This window comes from Choloepus didactylus, chromosome X, assembly GCF_015220235.1.
Source record: "Choloepus didactylus isolate mChoDid1 chromosome X, mChoDid1.pri, whole genome shotgun sequence".
NCBI lineage: Eukaryota > Metazoa > Chordata > Mammalia > Pilosa > Megalonychidae > Choloepus > Choloepus didactylus.
The window spans coordinates 114454569-114476686 of NC_051334.1; the positions used below are offsets into that span (position 1 = coordinate 114454569).

General features: G+C 34.8%; 1 protein-coding gene across 1 annotated transcript in view; it reads right to left on the bottom strand.

The window, feature by feature from the left end:
• Window positions 1-22118, bottom strand: part of IL1RAPL2 (interleukin 1 receptor accessory protein like 2) — a 789386-nt gene that overhangs the window by 258445 nt on the left and 508823 nt on the right. The window lies entirely within an intron of this gene.

Genomic DNA, 22118 nt, shown 5'->3' on the forward strand with positions numbered 1-22118 from the left:
GTTGCAGCATTTAGTTATTCCTCTAGGGAAGCTGGTAAATAGCCAGGAACTCTCTGGAACAGCCATTTGGGGGACTTGTGTGACCGGACACACATCATACACTAGTCTGGAAAGAGTGGAACAGATGAGACCACAATGAAGAACTGTAAGTCCCCAACTGGCATGGCAGACTGTCTTGGAGCTGATTCCCCAAGGGAAAAAGAAGTAGTCTCTGCTGGGAGCAAGGAAGGGGCACAAATAGTCTCCAATTACAGAATTAATTAAGAAATTTAGACTGCTGAATAAAATCTCCAAGCACAGATAAACCATCAGCAAGCATAAAAGGAACCAAGAAGTTTAATCCCAGCAGAGAGGATGCAGAGCTAACAAAAACAACAACAACAACAAAAATATGAGGCTTTTGGAATTGCAGGAGCTCAGAATACTACAAAATGTCTGGGACACAATAAAAAGAAAAGGGGGCATATGGAGCCAGCTCTAGATTGGTGAACTGGTGGGCTGGGGCCCAGCTCTGAAAAGGGTTTTTTTTTTTTCTCTCTGTTTTTTTTTTTTTTATTTTTTAATTTATTTATTTTTTTTACTTTGTAATATACCATTAGAAATGGGGGCATTCTCAGGTTTCAGCACTGCACCAGACAAGGGTGGAATTTAAGGTATGTCTGAGAGTAACTAGTCAGGTGAAGGAGATAATTCCCTAAAGGGAATATCTTTAAATAGTCTCAACTGGGAGCAAGGGAAGTTGGCTCAGTAAGCTCCCACTGCAGTTTTAATCCTGGCAGAGAGGAGGTGGGGCTAACAACAACAACAACAAAAAAACAGAGACTTCTGAGGATGAATGAGCTCAAAATACTGGAAAAGGTCTGTGACCCAAGAAAAGAGCCACACAGAGCTGGGTACTAACACTGGTTCTTGAGTGTTGAACTTTGGGACCTGAGGATTGGCTCTGAAAAGGGGATTTCCTCTCTCTCTCTCTCTCTCTCTCTCTCTCTCTCTCTCTCTTCGTTAAACTATTTCAAGTAGCTCCTTAGAGAAAGCCTCAGAAATTCTCAATTGTCAGGGACGACCCATGGCAAAGGTGGAGTTAAGATAGGTCTGAGAGACAAAGTAAGGAATCAAGAGAAGGTGATAATTCCCCAAAGTGCTTTTCTTCTCCAAAAAAAGGGGGGTAGGCCCCAGCTCAAGTGGTGGCCCTATTTCAGATAATTCAGACCCAAGAGGCTGAAAAAAAAGAAAGAGCTTAAGGTTGCATTAGCCATATCCCTGGTAGGGACAGGGTCTGCTGAGAATTAAAGGCATCAAACCTCTTTATGCTGGTGGGAAGCTGTGGGCTGACAACTGTCACCAGTTGGGCAAGATAGGAAAAGCACAGAGTCTAGGGGCCTCACAGGAAAGTCTGACAACCTGCTGGGTCTCATTCTTAGGGAAACTTGATACTGATTACACCCTCTTCCTGAGACCTGGGCCTGTCTGTTCTGGAAAACTCTGATTGGGGTCAATCATATCTGTGTAGAGACTCCTCAAACAAAAAAAAAAAAGTTTAGAAATAGGCAGGGCAAGAAGAGAAAAACAAGAGCTGAAAAATTCTGATCAGTTAAACAGAAGCTGTGGTAGAGATCTAAAATAAGTTAACCTGAACACCAAAGAACAGATAGAGAATAAAGCCAACCAACATGAAAACCCTAGGTAAAAGAGTGAAAATGACCACCAGAATAAACTAATCAAGGAAATCAAATGAATAGACACCAGCAAAGAACTACGAGTCATACAAGGAAAAACAAGATATGGCCCAGCCAAAAGAACAAACTAACCTTGCAAACGAGATACAGTAGCTGAAAAAACTAATTAAGGATGTTCAAACAAACATGCACTATCACATCAAAAATCAAATCAATTAGTTGAAGGAAGATATGGGAAAAGAGATGAAGGATATAAAGAAGGCATTGGGAGAACATAAAGAAGAACTCGGGAGTTTGAAAAACTAGAACTTATGAGAATGAAAAGCACAATAGAAGAGATTAAACACCACAATGGAGACACACAACAGCAGATTTGAAGAGGGAGAAGAAAGGATTAGTGAACTAGAGGACAACAACTGAAATTCCACACACAAAAGAAAAGATAGGGAAAAGAATGGAAAAATTTGAGCAGTGTCTCAGGGAATTGAATGAAAACATGAATATATGTGTCATGGGTGTCCCAGAAGGAGAAGAGGAGGGAAAGGGGGCAGAAAGAATAATGGAGTAAACAATTGCTGAAAATTTCCCAACTCTTATGAAAGTCATAAAATTAGAGATCCAGAAAGTGCAGCAAACCCCAAGCAGAATAGCTCCAAATAGACCTACTCCTAGACACTTACTAATCAGATTGTCAAATGACAAAGACAAAGAGAGAATTCTGAAACCAGTAAGAGAAAAGCAATCCATCCCATAAAAGGGTAGCTTGAAAAGACAATGTACAGATTTTTCTGCAGAAACCATGGAGGAAAGAAGGCAATGGTATAACATATTTAAGATACCGAAAGAGAATAACTGCCAATGAAGAATTCTATATCTGATAAAACTCTCCTACAAAAATGAGGGAGAGTTTAAAATATTTTCAGAAAAACAGACACAGAGACTTTGTGAACAAAGTCCTCCACTACAAGAAATACTAAAGTGAATGCTAAAGGCTCATAGGAAAAGACAAGAGAGGATTGGAGAAGAGTGTAGAAAATTAAGACTATCGGGAAAAGTAAAAGGAGAGAGAGAGAAAAAATAATATATGATGTATAAAATACAAAAGACAAACTGTACTGCCCTTACAATAATAACATTAAATATTAATGGATTAAACTCTCCAATAAAATAACATAGACTGGCTGAATGGATTAAAAAACAGGACTCATCTATATGCTGTCTACAAGACACTCACTTTAGACACAAGGAAAAAATAGTTTGAAAGTGAGTGGTTGGAAAAAGAGCAGGCATAGCTATACTAATATCAGAAAAACTAGACTTCAAATGTAAAACAATTAAAAGAGACAAAGAAGGACACTATATTAATAAAAGGGCCAATGATCAAGAAGACATAACAGTCATGAATATTTATGCACTGAGCCAGAGTGCTCCAAAATACATGAGGCACACACTGACAACACAGAAGAGAGAAGTAGATACCTCTAAAATAATAGTTGTAGACTTCAATACACCACTCTCATCTATGGATAGAACATCTAGACAGAGGATCAATAAGGAAACAGATGTGGAATAGTACGATAAATGAACTAGACTTAACCAATATTTATAGAACATTACAGCCCATCACAGCAGGATACACATTTTTCTCAAGTGCTCATCTATTATTCTTCAGGATAGACCACATGTTGGGTCACAAAGCAAGTCTCAATAAATTTAAAAATATTGCAGGTGGAAGGCCAGAAAATTCAGAAATATATGGAGGGTAAACAACACACTCTTAAACAACCAATGGATCAAGGAAGAAAATACAAAAGAAATTAGTAAATATCTTGAGGCAAATGAAAATAGAAACACAACATATCAAAACTTATGGGTTGCAGGAAAGGCAGGGCTGACAGTGAAATGTACTGCCCTAAATGCCTATATTAAAAAAGAAGAAAGAACAAAAATCAAGGAATTAACTCTTTTCACCCAGAGAAACTAGAGAAAGTATAGCAACCTAACTCAAAAGCAAATAGAAGAAAAGAAATAACAACGATTAGAGGATAAATAAATGAAATTGAGAACATGAAAACAATAGAGAGAATCAACAAAACCAGAAATGGGTTCTTGATGAAAATCAGTAAAATTGATTGACTCTTGGTAGGCTAAAAAAAAGTGAGAGAGAGGATGCAGATAAATAAAATCTAAAATGGGAAAGGGGAAGTAACCACTGACCCACAGAGATAAAGGAGATGAAAGGATACTACCAGCAACTATATGCTAATAAACTAGATGACTTAGATGAAATGGTCAACGTCGTAGAAAAGCATAAACAACCAACATTGACTCAAGAAGAAATAGATGACCTCAACAAACCAATCACAATTAAAGACATTAGATCAGTCATCATAAAGCTTCCAAGAGAGAATAGTCCAGGGCCAGATGGCTTCACATGTGAATTTCTACCAAGTATTCAAGAAAGAATTAATACCAATACTACTCAAACTCTCCAAAAAAAAAAAAAAAATGAAGAAAGTGAAAGCTACCTAACTCATTATATAAAGCCAACATCACCCCAATACCAGAGCCAGACAAAGATACCACAAGAAAAGAAAATTATAGGCCAATCTCTTTAATGAATATAGATGCAAAAATCCTCAGCAAAATACCCACAAATTGATTCTGTACATTAAAAGAATTATACAACATGACCAAGTTGGGTTTATTCCAGGTATGCAAATACAAATGGCTCAAAAACATATGAAAACATGCTCAATTTCACAGGCAATTAGGGAAATGAAAATCAAAACCACAATGAGATAGCACCTCACAATTATTAGAATGGTCATAAAAAAAGAGAAAATTACAGTTGCTGGAGAGGATGTGCAGAAAGAAGCACACTTATTCACTGTTGGTGGGAATGTAGAATGTTGCAACTACTCTGGAAAGCAGTGTGGCAGTTCCTCAGGAAGACAAGTATAGAATTTCCATATGATCCAGCAATCTGATTTCTAGGTATATATTCAGAGGAACTGAAGGCAGTGATACAAACAGACATATGCATACCGATGCTTATAGTGGCATTACTCAGGATTTCCAAGAGATGGAAACAGTGCAAATGTCCATCAACAGATGAGTGGTTAAACAAACTGTGGTGCACACATATCATGGAATATCAAGCAGTGGTAAGACAGAATAAAGTCATGAATCATGCAATAACATGGGTGAATCTTGAGGACATTATGTTGAGTTAAATTAGGCAGAAACAAAGGGATAAATAGTGTATGGTCTCACTAATAGGAACTAACATTAATGAGCAAATTTTGAGAGTTAAAGTCCAGAACACAGGTTATCAGGAGATAGAAAGGGTAGAGATAAGGCATTTGATGTTTGAAGTAGTACAGATGTTCAACATGATTGAGTATATAGATCCAGAATGGATAGGACAATACTGTGTGTTGTTAGCATAATATTGCAAGTACACTGAACAAAGGTAAGTGTGAGTACATTTGAGAGAGGAAGACTAGGGGCAGGTATGACACCAGATGGAAAGAAAAAGATAAAGACTGGGACTGTACAAATTAGTGAAATCTAGAGTGGTCAATGATAGTGATTAAATGTAAAAATATAAGAATGTTTTTACATGAGGGAGAATAAATGAATGTCAACATTTCAAGGTGTTGAAAATTGGATCGCATAGGGGAAAAATAACAATCGATGCAAACTAGAGCCTATAGTTAACAGTAACATTGTAATATGCTTCCATTAATTGTAACAAAGGCAATATATCAAAGCTAAATGCCAATAAGAGGGGGAAATAAGGGGTGGTATGGGTTTCTGGGTGCTGTCATTGTTGTCTGACAGTTTTATTGTATTTTATTTAATTTTTATTTTTTCTTTTTTTCTTTTTCATTTTTTTTCTTCTTCTTCTTTCATTGTGGAATACATGGAAATGTCCTCATATAGACTGTGGTGGTGAATGCATAACAATGTGATTATACCAGAAACTATCAATGGTTTAATTAGGATGGATTGTATGTGGTAAGAATAAAACTGTTTAAAAAATAAACAGAGTGATACAAGTGCTGGGGAAAATGTGGAGGGGGGATGTACCTATTCATTGTTGGTGGCAGAGTAGAATGGTGCATCCCATTTGGAAAGCAATATGGTAGTTCTATAGGAAGCTAAGTATGGGTTTGCCATATGGTCCTGCAACCTTGGTATTGGGTATATACTTGGAGGAGCTGAGAGCAGAGGCATGAATAGACATTTGCACACTGGCATTTATGGTGGCAGCATTCATGATTTGCAATGGATGGAGGTGGCCTAAGGTTACATCAACTGATGAATGGAATGGTGAACTGTGGTGTATATATACCATGGAATACTGATCAGCTCAAGAAGGAATGAAGTTGTGAGTCATGTAACTAGGTGAATGGAAATTGAGGAAACTATGTTGCATGAAAGAAGACAGAAATGAAAAGACAAACATTATAATGCCTCACAAATATGGACTAACTATAATGTACAAACTCTGAGAATTGAATCTGAGAGCACAGGTTATCAGGGGAAGGCTTACTGTAATGGTTCCTAGATTGTTAGCTCTTACAGCAGTGACATCTGTACCTGAGTTGTAATAGTTATCTGTGAATTCTGAGATGTTGACCTCTTTTTGTATAACCTGGTCTGTCCTGGAATTTCGGGTATCTGTGTAAAACCTGAGACTCAGAGCCAGACTATGGACTCTATGAATATCAGCATTACCCCATGCAGCAACTGTAAAGAAGTAGAAAAAGAGATCATATTTCAGTTAGAGATATGAATGAAATGGACTTGGTTAGGACCAAGATAAATCAGAATAAAGGGTAAAAGATGATATTGACTGTGTTTTAAAACTTCAAATTCTGTGTGAGACCAAAGGAAGTTATGTTTATTTGGTGCAAAATCTATACTTTCTGTAGCTCACTATGTAATTTAACTTGTATTTTCAGTTTATCCAAACACAAAAATAATTAAAGGACCCTTGAATAGGGAATAGATCTGATTGGTTTGTACAGATTAGTGTGAAGCACAGATATATCCCAGAGTAATTTGGGCACAGAAGTAAAAAGTATTTGCAAAGCTCCCTTGCGGGACTGGGGAAAAATGTGGAAACATAAAACTTTTCCCAACTGGGGAAAACCTGATATTCTCTCAAGTATTGGGGACCAATTTAGAAGGCTAAGCCCTTGATCTTGGAGCTTGCCATTATGAGGCTTGTTACTGCAAAGGGGAGGCTAATTCAACTTATAATTGTGCCTGAGTCACCCCCAGAGAAACTCCGTTGCTCAGACGTGGCCCTCTCTCTAACTAAGCCACCTTGGCAGGTGATCTCACCCCCCCCCCAATGTGGGACTGGACTCCCAGGGATGTAAATCTCCCTGGCAATGTGGGATATGACTCCCGGGGATGAGCCTGGACCCAGCATCATTGGATTGAGAACATCTTCTTGACCAAAAGGGGGATGTGAAATGAAACAAAATAAAGTTTCAGTGGCTGAGAGAATTCAAATGGAGTTGAGAGGTCACTCTGGTGGACCCTCTTATGCACTATATAGATAACACTTTTTAGGTTTTAATGTATTGGAATAGCTAGAAGTAAATACCTGAAATTATCAAACTCCAATCCAGTAGCCTTGATTCTTGAAGACAATTGTATAACAGTGTAGCTTACAACAGGTGACAGCGATTGTGAAAACCTTGTGGATCATGCTCTCTTTATCCAGTGTAAGGATGGATGAGTAGAAGAATGGGGACAAAGAGTGAATGAAAAATAGGGTGGGATGGGGGGGATGATTTGGATGTGCTTTTTTACTTTTATTTCTTATTTTGATTCTGATTCTTTCTGGTGTAAGGAAAGTGGTCAAAAATAGATTGGGGTGATGAAGGCATAACTATATGATGTGAACAGTGGATTGTACACCATAGATGATTGTATGGTATAAATGAATATATCTCAATAAAACTGAGTTTAATTTAAAAAATAGGGAACCAAAATAATACTGTGTATTTTCTACTGGTATGTATCTATGTATGCAAACGCTAAGAAAAAGTTCTGGTTTAAGGGGATGTTGACCCTACCTATAATATATTTATGTGCTACTTATATAATTAAAAAATAAAAATAAAGAGTAAGAAATAGCTTAGATTGATTTGTGTATGAACATTTTTCACTATGGCTTTTTTTTTTTTACCAAGACTAAAACAGACTACTCAAAGCAGGAATTAAACAAAGGACACTATTCATACATCTATTATCTCATTTAACTTCCCTAACATACAGGAAGGGGGAGTGAGGCTAAGTCATCCACGTGCAGGTTCACATCCTGTCCTTATTTTAAATGTAGACATTTTGTTAATCATGGATTTTTGCATTAATTTGATTTTGTATAATAAGGCATTAAAATATTATTTGTCTTGATTACTGTTTTTCTTTGGTGCCTCCTAAATTTTGCACTCAAGGTGAGTGCCCCATTCACCTCACCCTAATATTATTACATCCATTGTACAGGTGAGAAATTTTGTCTAAGATCACACAGCTAGTAAGCCACTAAGTCACAGAGCTGGGATTCAAACCCAGGTTCCTTAGCCTCAAAGCAGATGTTAACCATCTCTCTGAGTTTCTGCACAATTTTATTTTGTTTCACTTCATTAGTACAATGGATCTGTGCTGACTTTCAATGATAACAGTTAACGAAGCCCAAACATGCTTTACATATTTTCCATGTAACTATTTGGCAATTTAGTCTTACCCTCGGCACACAAGCCATGGGAGCATGCTGTACTTTGCATTGCTCACCATCTGTCAGAGACATTTAGAAAATAATTCTTGTTAGAAGTAGGATCTGGGTATATAGGTTCTCAGTGATTTGATCCATATTGTCTAAGAGAAGAGTCATAAAGCTGTGTAAACTTGAATGCAGATCTATTAGTTCCACCTTATTTTGAGGAAGGGAGACTGGAAAAGGTAAATCATTAATTGTTCAATGTGAATTCTTGTGCCTATTTTTGGGTAACAATAACAAAGAAGTATTTATTAAACACTCACTTTAACAATCAATGAACATGTATTTATCAAACACTTGCTTAGCTCTCCTTTCAGTGGTTAACCAGGGGCAGTAGAGTACCCATAGGGACATTTGAAAATGTGTAAGGATATTTTTGGTTGTCATAATGATAAGTGAAAGTGTGTGACATAATTTCAAAGGATAGAGAGGGAGTATCCATCTGGTGATGGTGGGGGGAGGGGATTTTGGATATAAGGAAACAGCTCATGGAAGTGGTTACATTGCAGATAATACTTAAAGAATTTGAAGATTTGGATATGGGGAGAAAGGCATTTTGGGCAGATGGAACAATTTGAGGAAATAACAAAAATAACACACTTGTACTGAATACTCATTACATGCCAGATACTAGTTGAAGTACTTTACAGGTATTAACTCATTTATTCCTCACAGCCTACTCTCTGGGATAAGAATAAGAACATTAAAGAACCCTGTTTGTTGGGCTAAAAAGTTTGGGAAATGCTACTTACCATTCTCCCGTATTGGATAACTTCAGTTATATACTCATCAGCATATTAAATATTCAGAGAACTTTCAGGGTAACATGCCTGTTTAATATTGTTTATCCTAGACTCTCACAAACCTATTTAGTGGAATAAATATTTTTATCAATAAAATTCTATCTATGCAAATATTCCAAAGGAACACATTTTGGGAACTTTATAGATAATGCTGGTTGCAGTGGAAATGGAGAGGAAGAAATAAGTTTGAAACATAATTTGCAAATTTTAGTCATCAAAATAAGTCCTTCCTTTTATCTGATCATAAAATGTTCTGTGTTATTGCTGTGGTGATATAATGATAAAGAAGCAATCGGATGCAATCAAGAGTTGTTCAACTAATTGTACCCAATGAATTGAATTAATTTACCTTAGCATGATATTTTTATACTTGGCAGTCATTGTACATTCCATCTGTAGGAATAAAGTATAACAAATAGTTCACAAAATTTTCGAAAAGAAGAACAGTAAGACAGGACTTGTCCTACCATATGCTAAAATGAATTGAAATGGTCATAAAATTATTCTCTTTTTGGTTATAGGGTCATTGCTTTTAAATATATAGAAATCAAGCAAATTCTAACCCCATGCTTCATATTGAATTAAATGAAAAATGCCTTGGAAATGCTAAATGAAGGGGGGGAATATAAAAAACTAAGAAAATACATAGATGAATATTTATCAAATTATGGTAAAAGGTACAACTTTCTGAGTAAAAAATCAATGGGGCAACAAAAAAAGAAAGGTTTAATGTATTCTACTCTCTCATTTAAGTCATGAACTTTAAAATTTCCATTCTGCTATTAAAGAACATGCATTGTTCTCAAGTACATATTTTACAAACATTGTTCATTCAGCAGGCTATAAAGCAAGTCTTAACAAATTTGAGGCATAGGTATCATACCAATAATATTCTCTGTGCATTGTACAATGAAGTTAGATGTAATAATAAAATTAGATAATAAAAGAAATAATAATTGAATAAAATATAAAAATAATAAACAATTAAAATCCTCATATATTTGCAAATTTAAAATGCACACTTTTAGGGTCAAAGAAGAAATCATAATAAAATGAAAGTAATTCTTAAAACTGGGTGACAATGACAATATCTGACATCAAAATTTGTGGGATGCAGTGAAAGCCATGATTCAAGGGAAATTACTAGTCTTAAATGCTTAAATTACAAAAAGGAATAAAGGCAGAAAATTAATAAGGCAAATGTCAACTAAGATGATAAAAAAGGAACAACAGAATAAACTCATACAAAGTAGAAGGAAAGATAATAGTAATGACAGTAGAAGGAAGTAATAATAATAGTAAAATTTAGTAAAAAAATAACAGGGGAAGTAACTAAATGGAAGATAAATAGTAAAGAGAATCAATGAAAGCAAATTTGGTTTACTGAAGAACTTAAGAAATTTTACACAGTTTTAGAAAAATTGATCAAGAAAAAAAGGAAAAGCACAAATAAACATTTTTATAAATAAGAAAGGAGATGTAGCTAGAGATAAAGCACATATTAAAAGAGAAACATTTATAAACAAGCTCATGTCAATAAACTTTAAAACTTTGATGAAATGGAAAGTTTTATCGAAAAGTATATCTTAACAAAATTGATTCAAGAAGAAATAGAGGACTACCACTATTGTCCATGATGGAGTAACAGGGGCCAAAATTAACTTCTATCTCAAATAAGGAGAAAATTAGATAAAATATATGAGATAGTTTTCAGACATTCAATGAGAGGTAATGTAAGCCAATGATTCCTAAAAGAAGGGAAAATTGAGGTGCGAAAAATTGAGGCCTGGGGAGACTTTCCAGGCTATGGCACAGGGAAAGTGAGTCCCAACAGACACCAGCGATCTCTTTGATTGAGTAGACCGAATTCAGAGTTTGAGGAGGACAGGAACCTAGAAATTCTAGTTCAAAATACTAATGATGAGGGACTTAAACATACACAGAGAGAAAATTCCTGGAGATCTGTAGAGGGAACCCCACAAGTCTGCCTGAGTACTGGCCTGTGCATGCATAGGAGGAAACAGAATGAGGTCAGAGAAAGAACCATCAGAATGGAATAGAAAGAATAATTCTTGCATCATACACCAGGGTGGAGTTTGTATTCCTACCAGTCAGAGTGGAAATACCTCTTCATACATAGGTCATAAGACAGGGTCCCCAAAAGGGTATTACCTTAGTAATAAATCATGCAATTGAATGTGATTAAAAGCCATAGATTGTCAGAATGGATAAAAAGCAAGACACAACTATGTTCTACCCTCAAGAAACATACTTTAAAAGTAAAGATATAAATAGTTTAAAAGTAAAAGGATGGGGGACAATAAGTCACACAGACCTTAATCAAAAGAAAACTGGAATGATATTAATTAATATTAATGTTAATGCCACACAAAGTATATTCCAGAGCAAGGAATATTACTATGGTTAAAGAAGAACATTTCATGATGCAACATAGTCAATTCATCAAGATAATATAACAATTCTAAACCTGTATTCACCAAATAATAGAGAGTTACAGAACACACAAAGGAAAAACTGATCTGAAAAGAGAAATAGGAAAATCTACCAATAAAGTTGTACTTTTCATACACTTCTGTCAAATAATTCATAGAACAAGTAGTCAGAAAGTCATAAAGGATAAAGGTGACTTGAACAACATTATTGACTAACTTGACCCAATTGGTATTGTGACCCTATGCACAAAAGCAGCAGAATACATAACTTATTTTTCAAGTGCACATGAAACATTCACCAAAATAGACCATATTTGGGACCACAAAACAAGTCTTAATGAATTTGAAATTATTCAAGTCCTATAAAGTGCATCTTTGACTTCAATGTAATTAAAATAAAAGAGGTAGATATCTGGAAAATCCTCTCAAATATTTGGAAATTCAACAGTATACTTCTCAATGACCCATGGCCCAAAGAAGAAACCACAAAGGAAATTAGAAAATATTCTGACCTGAATAAAAGTGAAAAAACTTATCAAAATTTTTGTGATGCAGCAAAAGTAGGACTTAGAGAGAAATTTATATTAAATACTAATATTGGAAAAGTAGAAAATTCTCAATCAATGATTTAAGCTTCCACCTTGAGAAACTAGAAAAAGAAGAGGAAATCAATGCCAAAGTAAGTAAAAGGAAATAAAAGATAAAGACTAGAAATAAATTAAAAAGAAATAGATAAAATAAATAAAATAAAAGCAAATTTGAGATCACCATCCTTTCCCATGGTATCATATATTTTAGATTCCAACTCTATGAGTTTTCTTATTCTAATTATTTCAAATCAGAGATTATACAATGTGAAATTAAGGCTTGAAATGTAGGGTTCTTATTTGGAGTAATGGAAATGTTTTGGTAATGAACAGTGGTGATGGTAACAAAACACTGTGAATGTAATTAATAACATTGAAATGTATATCCAAATGTGATTAACAGGTGAAATGTTAGATTGCATATATGGTGACAGAATAAAAAGTTTTAAAAATCCATGGAACTACACTACACAAACAGCAAACCCTAGGTTAAACCATTGTCTTTAACTAATAGTACAATTATAAAAATGTACTATCATCAATTGTGTTCTAGTTTGCTAATACTGCCCATTATGCAAAATACCAGAAATGGACTGGCTTTTATAAAAGGGGGTTTATTTGGTTACACAGTTACAGTCCAGAGGCTATAAAGTGTCCATTAACAAAGGATACCTTCACTGGAGAAAGGCCATTGGCATCTGGAAAACCTCTGTGAACTGGGAAAGCATGTGGCTGGCACCTGCTTGCTCCCAGGTTGCATTTCAAAGTGGTGTTCTCCAAAATGTCTGCATCAGCTTCCAAAGGCCATCTTCAAAATGTCTTTCTCAGCTCCAGCTAGCTATGAGCTCCTTCTGTCTGAGCTTATATAGTGCTCCAGTAACTAAACAAGGCCCATGCTGAATGGGTGGGGCCACGCCTCCATGGAAATTATCCAATCAGAGTTATCACCTACAGTTGGGTGGGTCACATCTCCACGGACACTGAACCAATAGGTTCCAACCCAATCCACACTAATACGTCTGCCCCCACAAGAATGCATTAAAGAATATGGCTTTTTCTGGGGGACATAATATATACAAACTGGCACAAATTGTAACAAATTTTCCACACCAATGCAAGGTGTTAATAATAGGGAAGTATATAAGAATCCTGTATTTTATTCATGATGGTTCTGTAAACCCACAATTTCTCTAATAAAGAAAAAAAGGCAATTTGTTGAAAACATTAATATAATTCAATAAACTCTAGACAGACTGATGAGAGAAATAGAAAAAGACTCAAATAATGTATATCAGGGATGTAAAGGAGACATCACTACATATCCTACAAACATTAGAAGGATAGTAAGAGAATATTATTAGCAACTTTATGCTAATAAATACAACAACATAGATGAAATAGTCAAAACTCTTAAAAGATGCAAACTAGTGATGCTCACTCTGAAGAAATAAATAACCTTGGTAGCCCTGTATCAATTAAATAAATGAATTCAAAGTTAAAAATCTTCCACAAAGAAGATGGCCCAGATGGCCTCACTCATTAACTCTCCCTAAAATTTAAGAAGTAAATAATACCAATCATGCACAAATTCTTCTGGAAAATAGAAGAGGAAGAGACACTTGCTACGTCAATTTGTGAGATAAACACCACCAAATTCCAAAACCAGAAGAAGACATTACAAAAAGAGGAAAAATACACATCGATATTGTTAATGATCATAGACACATTGATACTTAACAAAAATTTAACAAAATCAAATCCAGTAATATATTAAAAAGATTATACCTCATGGTAAAGTGCTATTATCTTATGGATCATTATTGCAACATTATCAAAATCAATTAATGTATTTCACTATATAAACAGATTAAACAGAAACAATATACTACCATGTCAATAGATACACAAAAGCATTTGACAAAATTTAGTACCATATGATAAAAAACTTCCGTTTTTTAAGGAACTTCCTCCATATGATATATGGCACATGTGAAAAATATACAGCCAACGTCATACTTTATGGTTAAACACTGTAGGCTTTCCCCTTTAGACTGGGAACAAGATAAGGTTTTTGCTCTCACTATTTCTATTCAATATTGGAGCTCCTGAGCAGTGAAATAAGACAAGAAAAATAAATAAATGACACATAGATTGGAAAGGAAGCTCTCTTCATAACCAGATGGCATAATTATCTAGGTAGAAAATCCTGAAGGAATCTACTTAAAATCCTAGAACTAATAAGTGGGGATATCATGGTCACAAGATACAAAGTCAATATATATAAACCAATTGTAATCCCATATACTAAAATGAACAATGGGAGATCAACGTGTAAAAAAAAAACGCTATTTACAATGGCATAAAATATGAAACAATCAGATATATATTTTAAAATATGTGCAAATTTGTACACTGAAAGCTACAAGACATCACTGAGAGAAATTAAAGAATATCTAAATAAATGGAGAAATATATCCAGTTCATGGAGCAGAAGACTTAATATTAAGATATCAGTTCTTCCCAGATTTATCCAGAGGTTCAGTGTGATTTCAGTCAAATTTCTAGCAGACTATTTTATTGTTGAAATTGACAAGCCAATTCTAGAATATATCTGGAAATGTAAAGGACCTGGAAAAAAGAACAAATTTGGAAGACATGCTGGATTTTAAGACATACTACAATGTTATATTAATAAATACCATGTGGTATTGGTGAAAAGAAAGACATATAGATCAATGGAACAGATAAGGGTCAAGAAATAGATCCACACATACACTGTCAACTGAAATCTGTAAGAGGTGCCAAAGTAATTCAAGGGAGAAAAGAAAGTCTTTTCAACAAACCATCTTGGAACAATTGGATATTTAATGGAAAAAAAAATAACCTCAACCCTTACCTGACACTATATATAAAAATTAACTCAAATTAGATGATAGACCTAAATGTAAATCTAAATTTATAAAATTTCTGAAGAAAACAAGTAACCTTAGATTAAGCAAATTTTTCTCAAGTAGGACACAAAAAAGCATGAACTACTAAAGAAAAAATGGATAAACTGTCCTTCATCAAAATTTTAAAAACTTTTGCTCTTCATTATATACTATTAAGAAAATGAAGGGCAAGTCCCAGACTGGAAGAAAATATTTTCAAAGTAAATGATAAAGAACCTATATCCAGAATATATACGAAGACTTAAAACTCAAGAAGGCAAGCTCCCTGATTAAGAAAAAAAAACGGGCAAAAAGATTTGAACAGTTACTTCAACAAAGAAGATAAATGAATGGCAAACTAACCCTGAAAAAATGTTCAACATCATCAGTCATTAGGGGAATGCAAATTAATACCACATTGAGATGTTACTACACAGAAAATAGAATGGCTAACATTAAATAATATTGACTTTACCATGTGCTGACAAGGATGTGGAGAAACTAGAACTCCTATACGTTGCTTCAGGAAATGCAAATTGGTACAGAACTTTAGAAAACTGTTTGTTTCTTTCAAACTTACATTTATCATCATATGACCCAGCAATTCCATTTTTAAATATTTCCTCATGGGAAGTGAAGACATATGTCCTCACAATGAATATTCATAGCAGCTTTATTCAAAATAGATCCAGACTAGAAAAACCCGAAATGCTCACACACTAGTGAATGGATAAACAATTTGTGGAATAGCCATGCAATAAAAAAGAATAACTAGGACTAATGACACACATTGAAAACATAGATGAATCTCTAAAGCATTTTGCCAGACACAAAATACCACATAGTGTATACTTTCATTTTATATAATTCTAGAAAAGGCAATATATTATAATGATAGACAGCAGATCATTGGTTTGCTGGACTGGATAGAAAGGGGGAATTGATTGCAAAGGTGAACAAGAGAACACATTTAGGGTGATGCAAATATTTTACAGCTTCATTGTTGTAATGGTTACACCACTAACAATGACCAAAACTCATCAAACGTAAAATGGGTGAATTTTATTATATGCAAATTATGCTTCAATAAAGGTGGGCTAATCTTTGCAACAAATATGGAAGATGAAGGTTTACATCCTTGATTTATATAGAACTAGTATAAATCAATGATAAAAAGATTAACATTCCAATTAAAAATTGGTGAAGTACCTGAATAGATAACTCAGAAAAAAAATACAAATTTCCAATAAACCCAAAACCAAACGTAAATTAAATAAATGAAATTGCTAATAATTGAAAATCATTTTCCCACCTAAAATATTCAAGCATATGTATGTAGATGTGTGTTCTAGGTCTTGGAGTGTTTGACCATATGAACGCTTTTATATACTGGTGGTATGGTTGTAAAATTATACAACATTTCTGGAAAGCAGTTTGATTGTTATTAAGAGCTCACAAATATGTATTCTCTCTGATACTGTCATCTCCAGATCTAGGACCCCACCCCAAGGAAATAAGCAGAGATGTAGCTTAACATTTATTTATAATAACAGTCATTATGTTAGTGAAAAATTAGATGTAGCCTAAATGTCTGAGAAAAGTGAAATGATTAAGTAAATTATGGTATATCCAAATGATAAACAAAAGTCATACATATAGTCAGTATGCTTGTGAAGATATTTAACTACATGGGGAATGTTCTTAATAAAATATTAAATTAAAAAGGGATAAAAATTAAATATACAGATCTCAAGTTCATAATCTATCTGTATTTATAATAATATATGAAAACTGGCCATATATACACTGAATTATTAACAGCCTTTATTTTTAAATGGTGGCACTATGGGTGATTTTAATTTTCTTCTTCATCATTTTATGTATTTTCCCATTATTTATAATAAATGTTTATAACTTTTACAATCAGCAAATAAACAAGAGCAAGCATTATTTGTCAAGTGCAGAAATGAACAGGATTTTTAATGCTCCTTTTTGGCTGTGGAAAGGGAAATTGCACAAGCATAGCAATACAGTCAAGTCCAAATTAACTGTGTGCAATTAATCCCGCTCTAGGTCATCTAAAGCAGATGGTACAGCCCAGATTCTGGGTTAAACCCTTGCTTCTAGGTTCCCTGCCCTATGCCAGTTGGTGTGCATTCGGGGACTTCCAACTACTTTGGATGTTAGTCTGAGCAAAAACTAAGGTGAGTGTGCAGAATTAAAAATACTCCAGAATGCATTTCAAAGCCAAATGTAAATGATTTAGGATTATCTGCCCCCCCCCTTTAAATTGTTAAATTTCTCCCTCCTATTTAGCAGCATAGAATATTAAGAGATTTATAAATTTATTTTTAAATGTTCATAAAATGCTTAAAATTGTACAAAGTTGACATAATGACACCTAGCAGAATCCATCCTAAAACAATTAAATTAAAAGGGTTTGCCAAAGCCTCTCCTTTTAAAGGTTATCCTAGTGATCCTCTCTTCTCTCTTACTCTCTGTGCAGCCTTTCCTGGAGGGCCAAGATCTTGGTTTGACAACTCTTTGGATTGACAGATTTGTTTGCTGTTCCTGTCCTGCAGCCATTAGGAACTTACGCTGTGAAATCTATCTGCTTCTGGTTCTTCTCTTACAGAATTTAGGGTATTCTGTTATTCGTCAAACTTCTTGAATTAGCAGAATATCCAGCTATCTCTAGAGTTATTGAGTCAAGGTGATTGCCCTAGGCCCCTTGTTTGGGGAAATGGAGGATACATAATGTTGGAAGCTGTACAGTAATTCACCTGATGGAAAAAAAGAAGTGGCCTTTCCCAGCGTATGCCAAAAAATACATGAAGCTCACTTAACATCAGTCTTTAGCCCCTTAGCCTTTCTCCTTCTGCCAGCCTCAAGGCACAAACATTACCTAGGAATATCCTTCTTGAAGTCCCTCTCTCTGAATATATAAAATATAAAAGCTCTTTTTAATTTTGGTTCATCTTTGCCTGATTTCACTTGATACAATTGTGGAGGTTGTGGGGGTTGGGGTAGAAAAGCACGCAAGATGATTTGTGATCAGTGCTCTATTGACTAGCCTTAACAGTATCATAGACTTGTCTACCAAGATATATTTACCAAGTGCAGAGTGGAAAGATGGTTTTACCTGAACAATTTACTTGTAGCAAATAAATTCTAAAAGCAATTTGTGCTTCTATATTTCAGAGAGAGAGAGAGAGAGAGAGAGAGAGAGAGAGAGAGAGAGAGAAGTGCAATTTGGGTCTTGTTCATTGTTGTGCATAGTAAGGCAAAAGAATGAAACCTGGACTCCAATTACTATCTTAGCTATCAATGTAGTAGTCTGTAAGGGCACTACAACCATCCAAAATCATTTATCTTGGGCTTTGGAATTTTGTGTGATATTTTGTTTTGCAACACTTTTTTCTACCCTGCTGATATTCTGAGGCAATATGGATGATGGATAATAACATAAACTGTGGTGGTGGAGAAAAAATTGAGTATTGGCTTCACCTCTTCATATTTATGTGATCTTGAACAAGTCAACGTTCCTCTTTATGTCTAGGTTCCTTATCTTCCATGTGGGGTAATAAAACCTATAGCACAGATTTATTGTGAATAACAAGTGTTATAATGAAGAGAAAGCAGTTAGCTTTCTAGTAAAGCTAGCTTTACTAGCTTTCATAGTAAAGTCTCAATGTTTATTACTAATACTAGCAGTAGAAAAACATAGAAGTAGTAGTAGTTATTGTTTTGTTGTTGTTAATATTTGTTCTTAGCCTGCTATTTCAGTGATTACTAAATACAGATTTCTGGATGCCATGATTCAGGCCAGTTTGTTAATGTTTCTCTGGAAAAATTAAAAAAAATGTGTTTGATCACTTTTTTAAGTTTAAGATAGTTGTTAAAGTTTTAACCATGGTTCCTATTTAAATATTCGTCTTTCTCATGTGAGTTTATTTTAGGGTTTGAAAAATCACTGTAGTGTTTGAATTTTTTTCTTGAAAGTACAACTATAGTTATTAGTATAAAAATATGGACATGAAAAGTTGGAAAGAAAAAATATTAGTCTATTTTAGCAGTGATATTCCCAAATGCCAAGTGTAATTATAACTAGAATTTTCCCCCAATGGAAAATTCATCCATAAGACATGCAAGCCAAGCGAAAGTCAGGCAGCTGACAAATACCAAGAGTCTACCTCAAACATTATTCCCTAGAGAGAGGGTTGGATACTTCAGTAGACTGAGTAGATGGCAATTCTATCTAATGGGATTTAATTCCCGAAGAAGAAAGCCCTCAATATAAAATGCATTTCAATTATAAGACAACCCCACTACCTGGAACTTGAGGGCAACATGGACCGATTATTTTATTCATTTATTTAACAAACATTTATTGATCAAAAATCTCTGGAAAGGCATTAAAGCAAGGGTCCAGTATACAGACTTTGGAAGTCACTGATGGATTTTCAGTGTCTCCTGTTAACACTAGTGATAGGAACAGTTATGAATTTGTGCGATAAGTACTAGGTCTGAAGTTTGGCTTCTGTTCCCTTTGTAATTATTAGTGGTATATTTTCAAGGGATCAACAGCTTTGAAAGCATCTCACTCAATACTGAGCTACAATAACATTTCCATCAGTTTAGTTTTTCTTTTTCTTTTTTTTTTCTTCTCTGTCTTTTTATCTTTGTTATTTGGAATTCTAGGAGGTAAAAACGAAAATGAAAATAATCCAGTCCAAATGAAATAGACTGCATTATTTCAGAAAAGGTATTAGTCACTCTGATTTAAAGTGATTTAAACATAATTAAAAGCACCTGTAGGAAAATGTCAAAAGTAAATATTAAAATATCAAACCCAGCCAAGAAGACCTGTTCTATGTCTTACACAACTCCTATTTCTGACATACAACTTAACCTTGAACATAGTAGGTGATCCCTCCTTTAAAAAACATAGTTTGCTTCAGCACTTCTCCTCAGTGTGAGACAATCACATTTATGTATTTGTTGATCTATAATGACATTCATGGAAGCTGGTCAAAAGAACTTATAGCCTTTCTCCTGTTAACAGATTATAAAGTATGTCTCATACCAAGAAAGTTAAAATTTTCCTACAAGTGAAAACATCTTAAACTCTTCTAGGCTTACAAAACTTCAGAGCAATGGAAACCACATTTTTACTGTGTCCTAGGACCTACCACAGAATGGAAAAAGAGAAGAGGTTGGGTGGGGGAGTAGAGGAGTGAGGTCAGTAGAAACTATTATATTCTGGCACTTTAAATGTCTTTAACATAGGGTAATGGGTGGGTGATAGAAGGGTGAATACATACTTTCTCATAGATCATTGTAGTCTGAAAAATGTCCCCTCAGTTGGAGCTGAGAAGAGTTACACCTAATATTAAAAACAAAAAGACCATCAATGAAATCAATCACAATTGCATGTACTGAGTGCCCATAATATGGGAGGAAAAAGGAAGTAGAAGAGATACACTGTCTTTTGATATAGCTACAACCTAATTGGTGTGACAAAACATACATAAATTGTGATAAATCATGTTTCACTGTATTAGGGTCATCAGTGTTTAAGCACGAGGGCAAAGGCACAGCATGAGAGTTATTGGGTAAGAAATTCTTTGGATCAACCTTTTATAAATTGCTCCATCAAGCAGTCATCAATGAGAATATCAAAGTATTAGGCAATTTTTTTTTTTGCAATTGTTTCTAGAAGTGACTTTCTGCTAATGTCACAAAAGCCCACCTGAAAATGTTGGTGAGATTTTCAGTCTTCAACTCTATTACCCAAGAAACATTCTGCCCAAAGTGGGTGCTTGATAAAAATTTGTTGAATGAATTTCTGAAGTTGTCACCTCTAAAAGTCATAATCATATAGCTGTTATGCATTACTCTCTGCAATACGCTCATGCCATCTCTACTTCTGGGGCATTTCTGACACCAATCAGGTAGTAACGTCATGTAAGTGTTGAATGAAAGTGTTGTGGTTTTTTTCTTCACATAACTAGGTCTTACCTCCCTAACAGGACACAAATTCCTCAAAGTAAATGACTGGGCTAAGCCATCTGAATGTCCCCAAGGAGACTACAATTGGGTCTGAGTGCAGGGGAAGATCGCATTATATTATGATGACTTATTGACCTATTGGAGGTTGGGCATATGTATTCAGAAGGCTTAGTAATGCCAAACTGATTCCTCATAGGTGGTGTTTGGTTTCAGAAGCAAAACATGAAATAACCCACTTCTGTATCTTTAATTCTAACTTTGACTAATGGGTAATTTGATTAATGTCTGTAAGAGTAAAAGGATGTTTTAATAAATTGTACCCATCAGCATGTTGTATAGAATTCTTCTTTTTCTCCACAATGTATCTAGCAATGTGCACTGCTGCAGTCTCACAAAATTGTACTATCTGCCACAGAGAAGAAGGAGCTCAGGTTGCCTCCAAGTATACTTAACACTACTATTTTACTTCTCTGAACACAGCATTAACATAGAGCTGATTTTGCATTCAAGTGTCATCACAGGAAGCAAAGGGACCATTCAGCATTCCATGTGCCTATGTGCTATCCAGCCTTCCTCTGGACCTTCCAATGATTCCTGCCTGAGGGAAAAGAAAATTAAAACATGTTCCTCTTTGTTGGCCCTATTAAAGAAAGACAGCTCTGGGAAAGCAACTGCCATTCAGCTGTGAATCATATTCTCAGGATATGACATATCATATTCTCCAGATAAATCCAAAAGGAGCTAATGTTTAGACTTTGTATGATAACTATAAAGTCTCAACATTATCTCCTTTTGGATTATACTGGCCATCAGTGACCTGAGAGGCTAGAAGACGGGACTGTTAGGCAGATA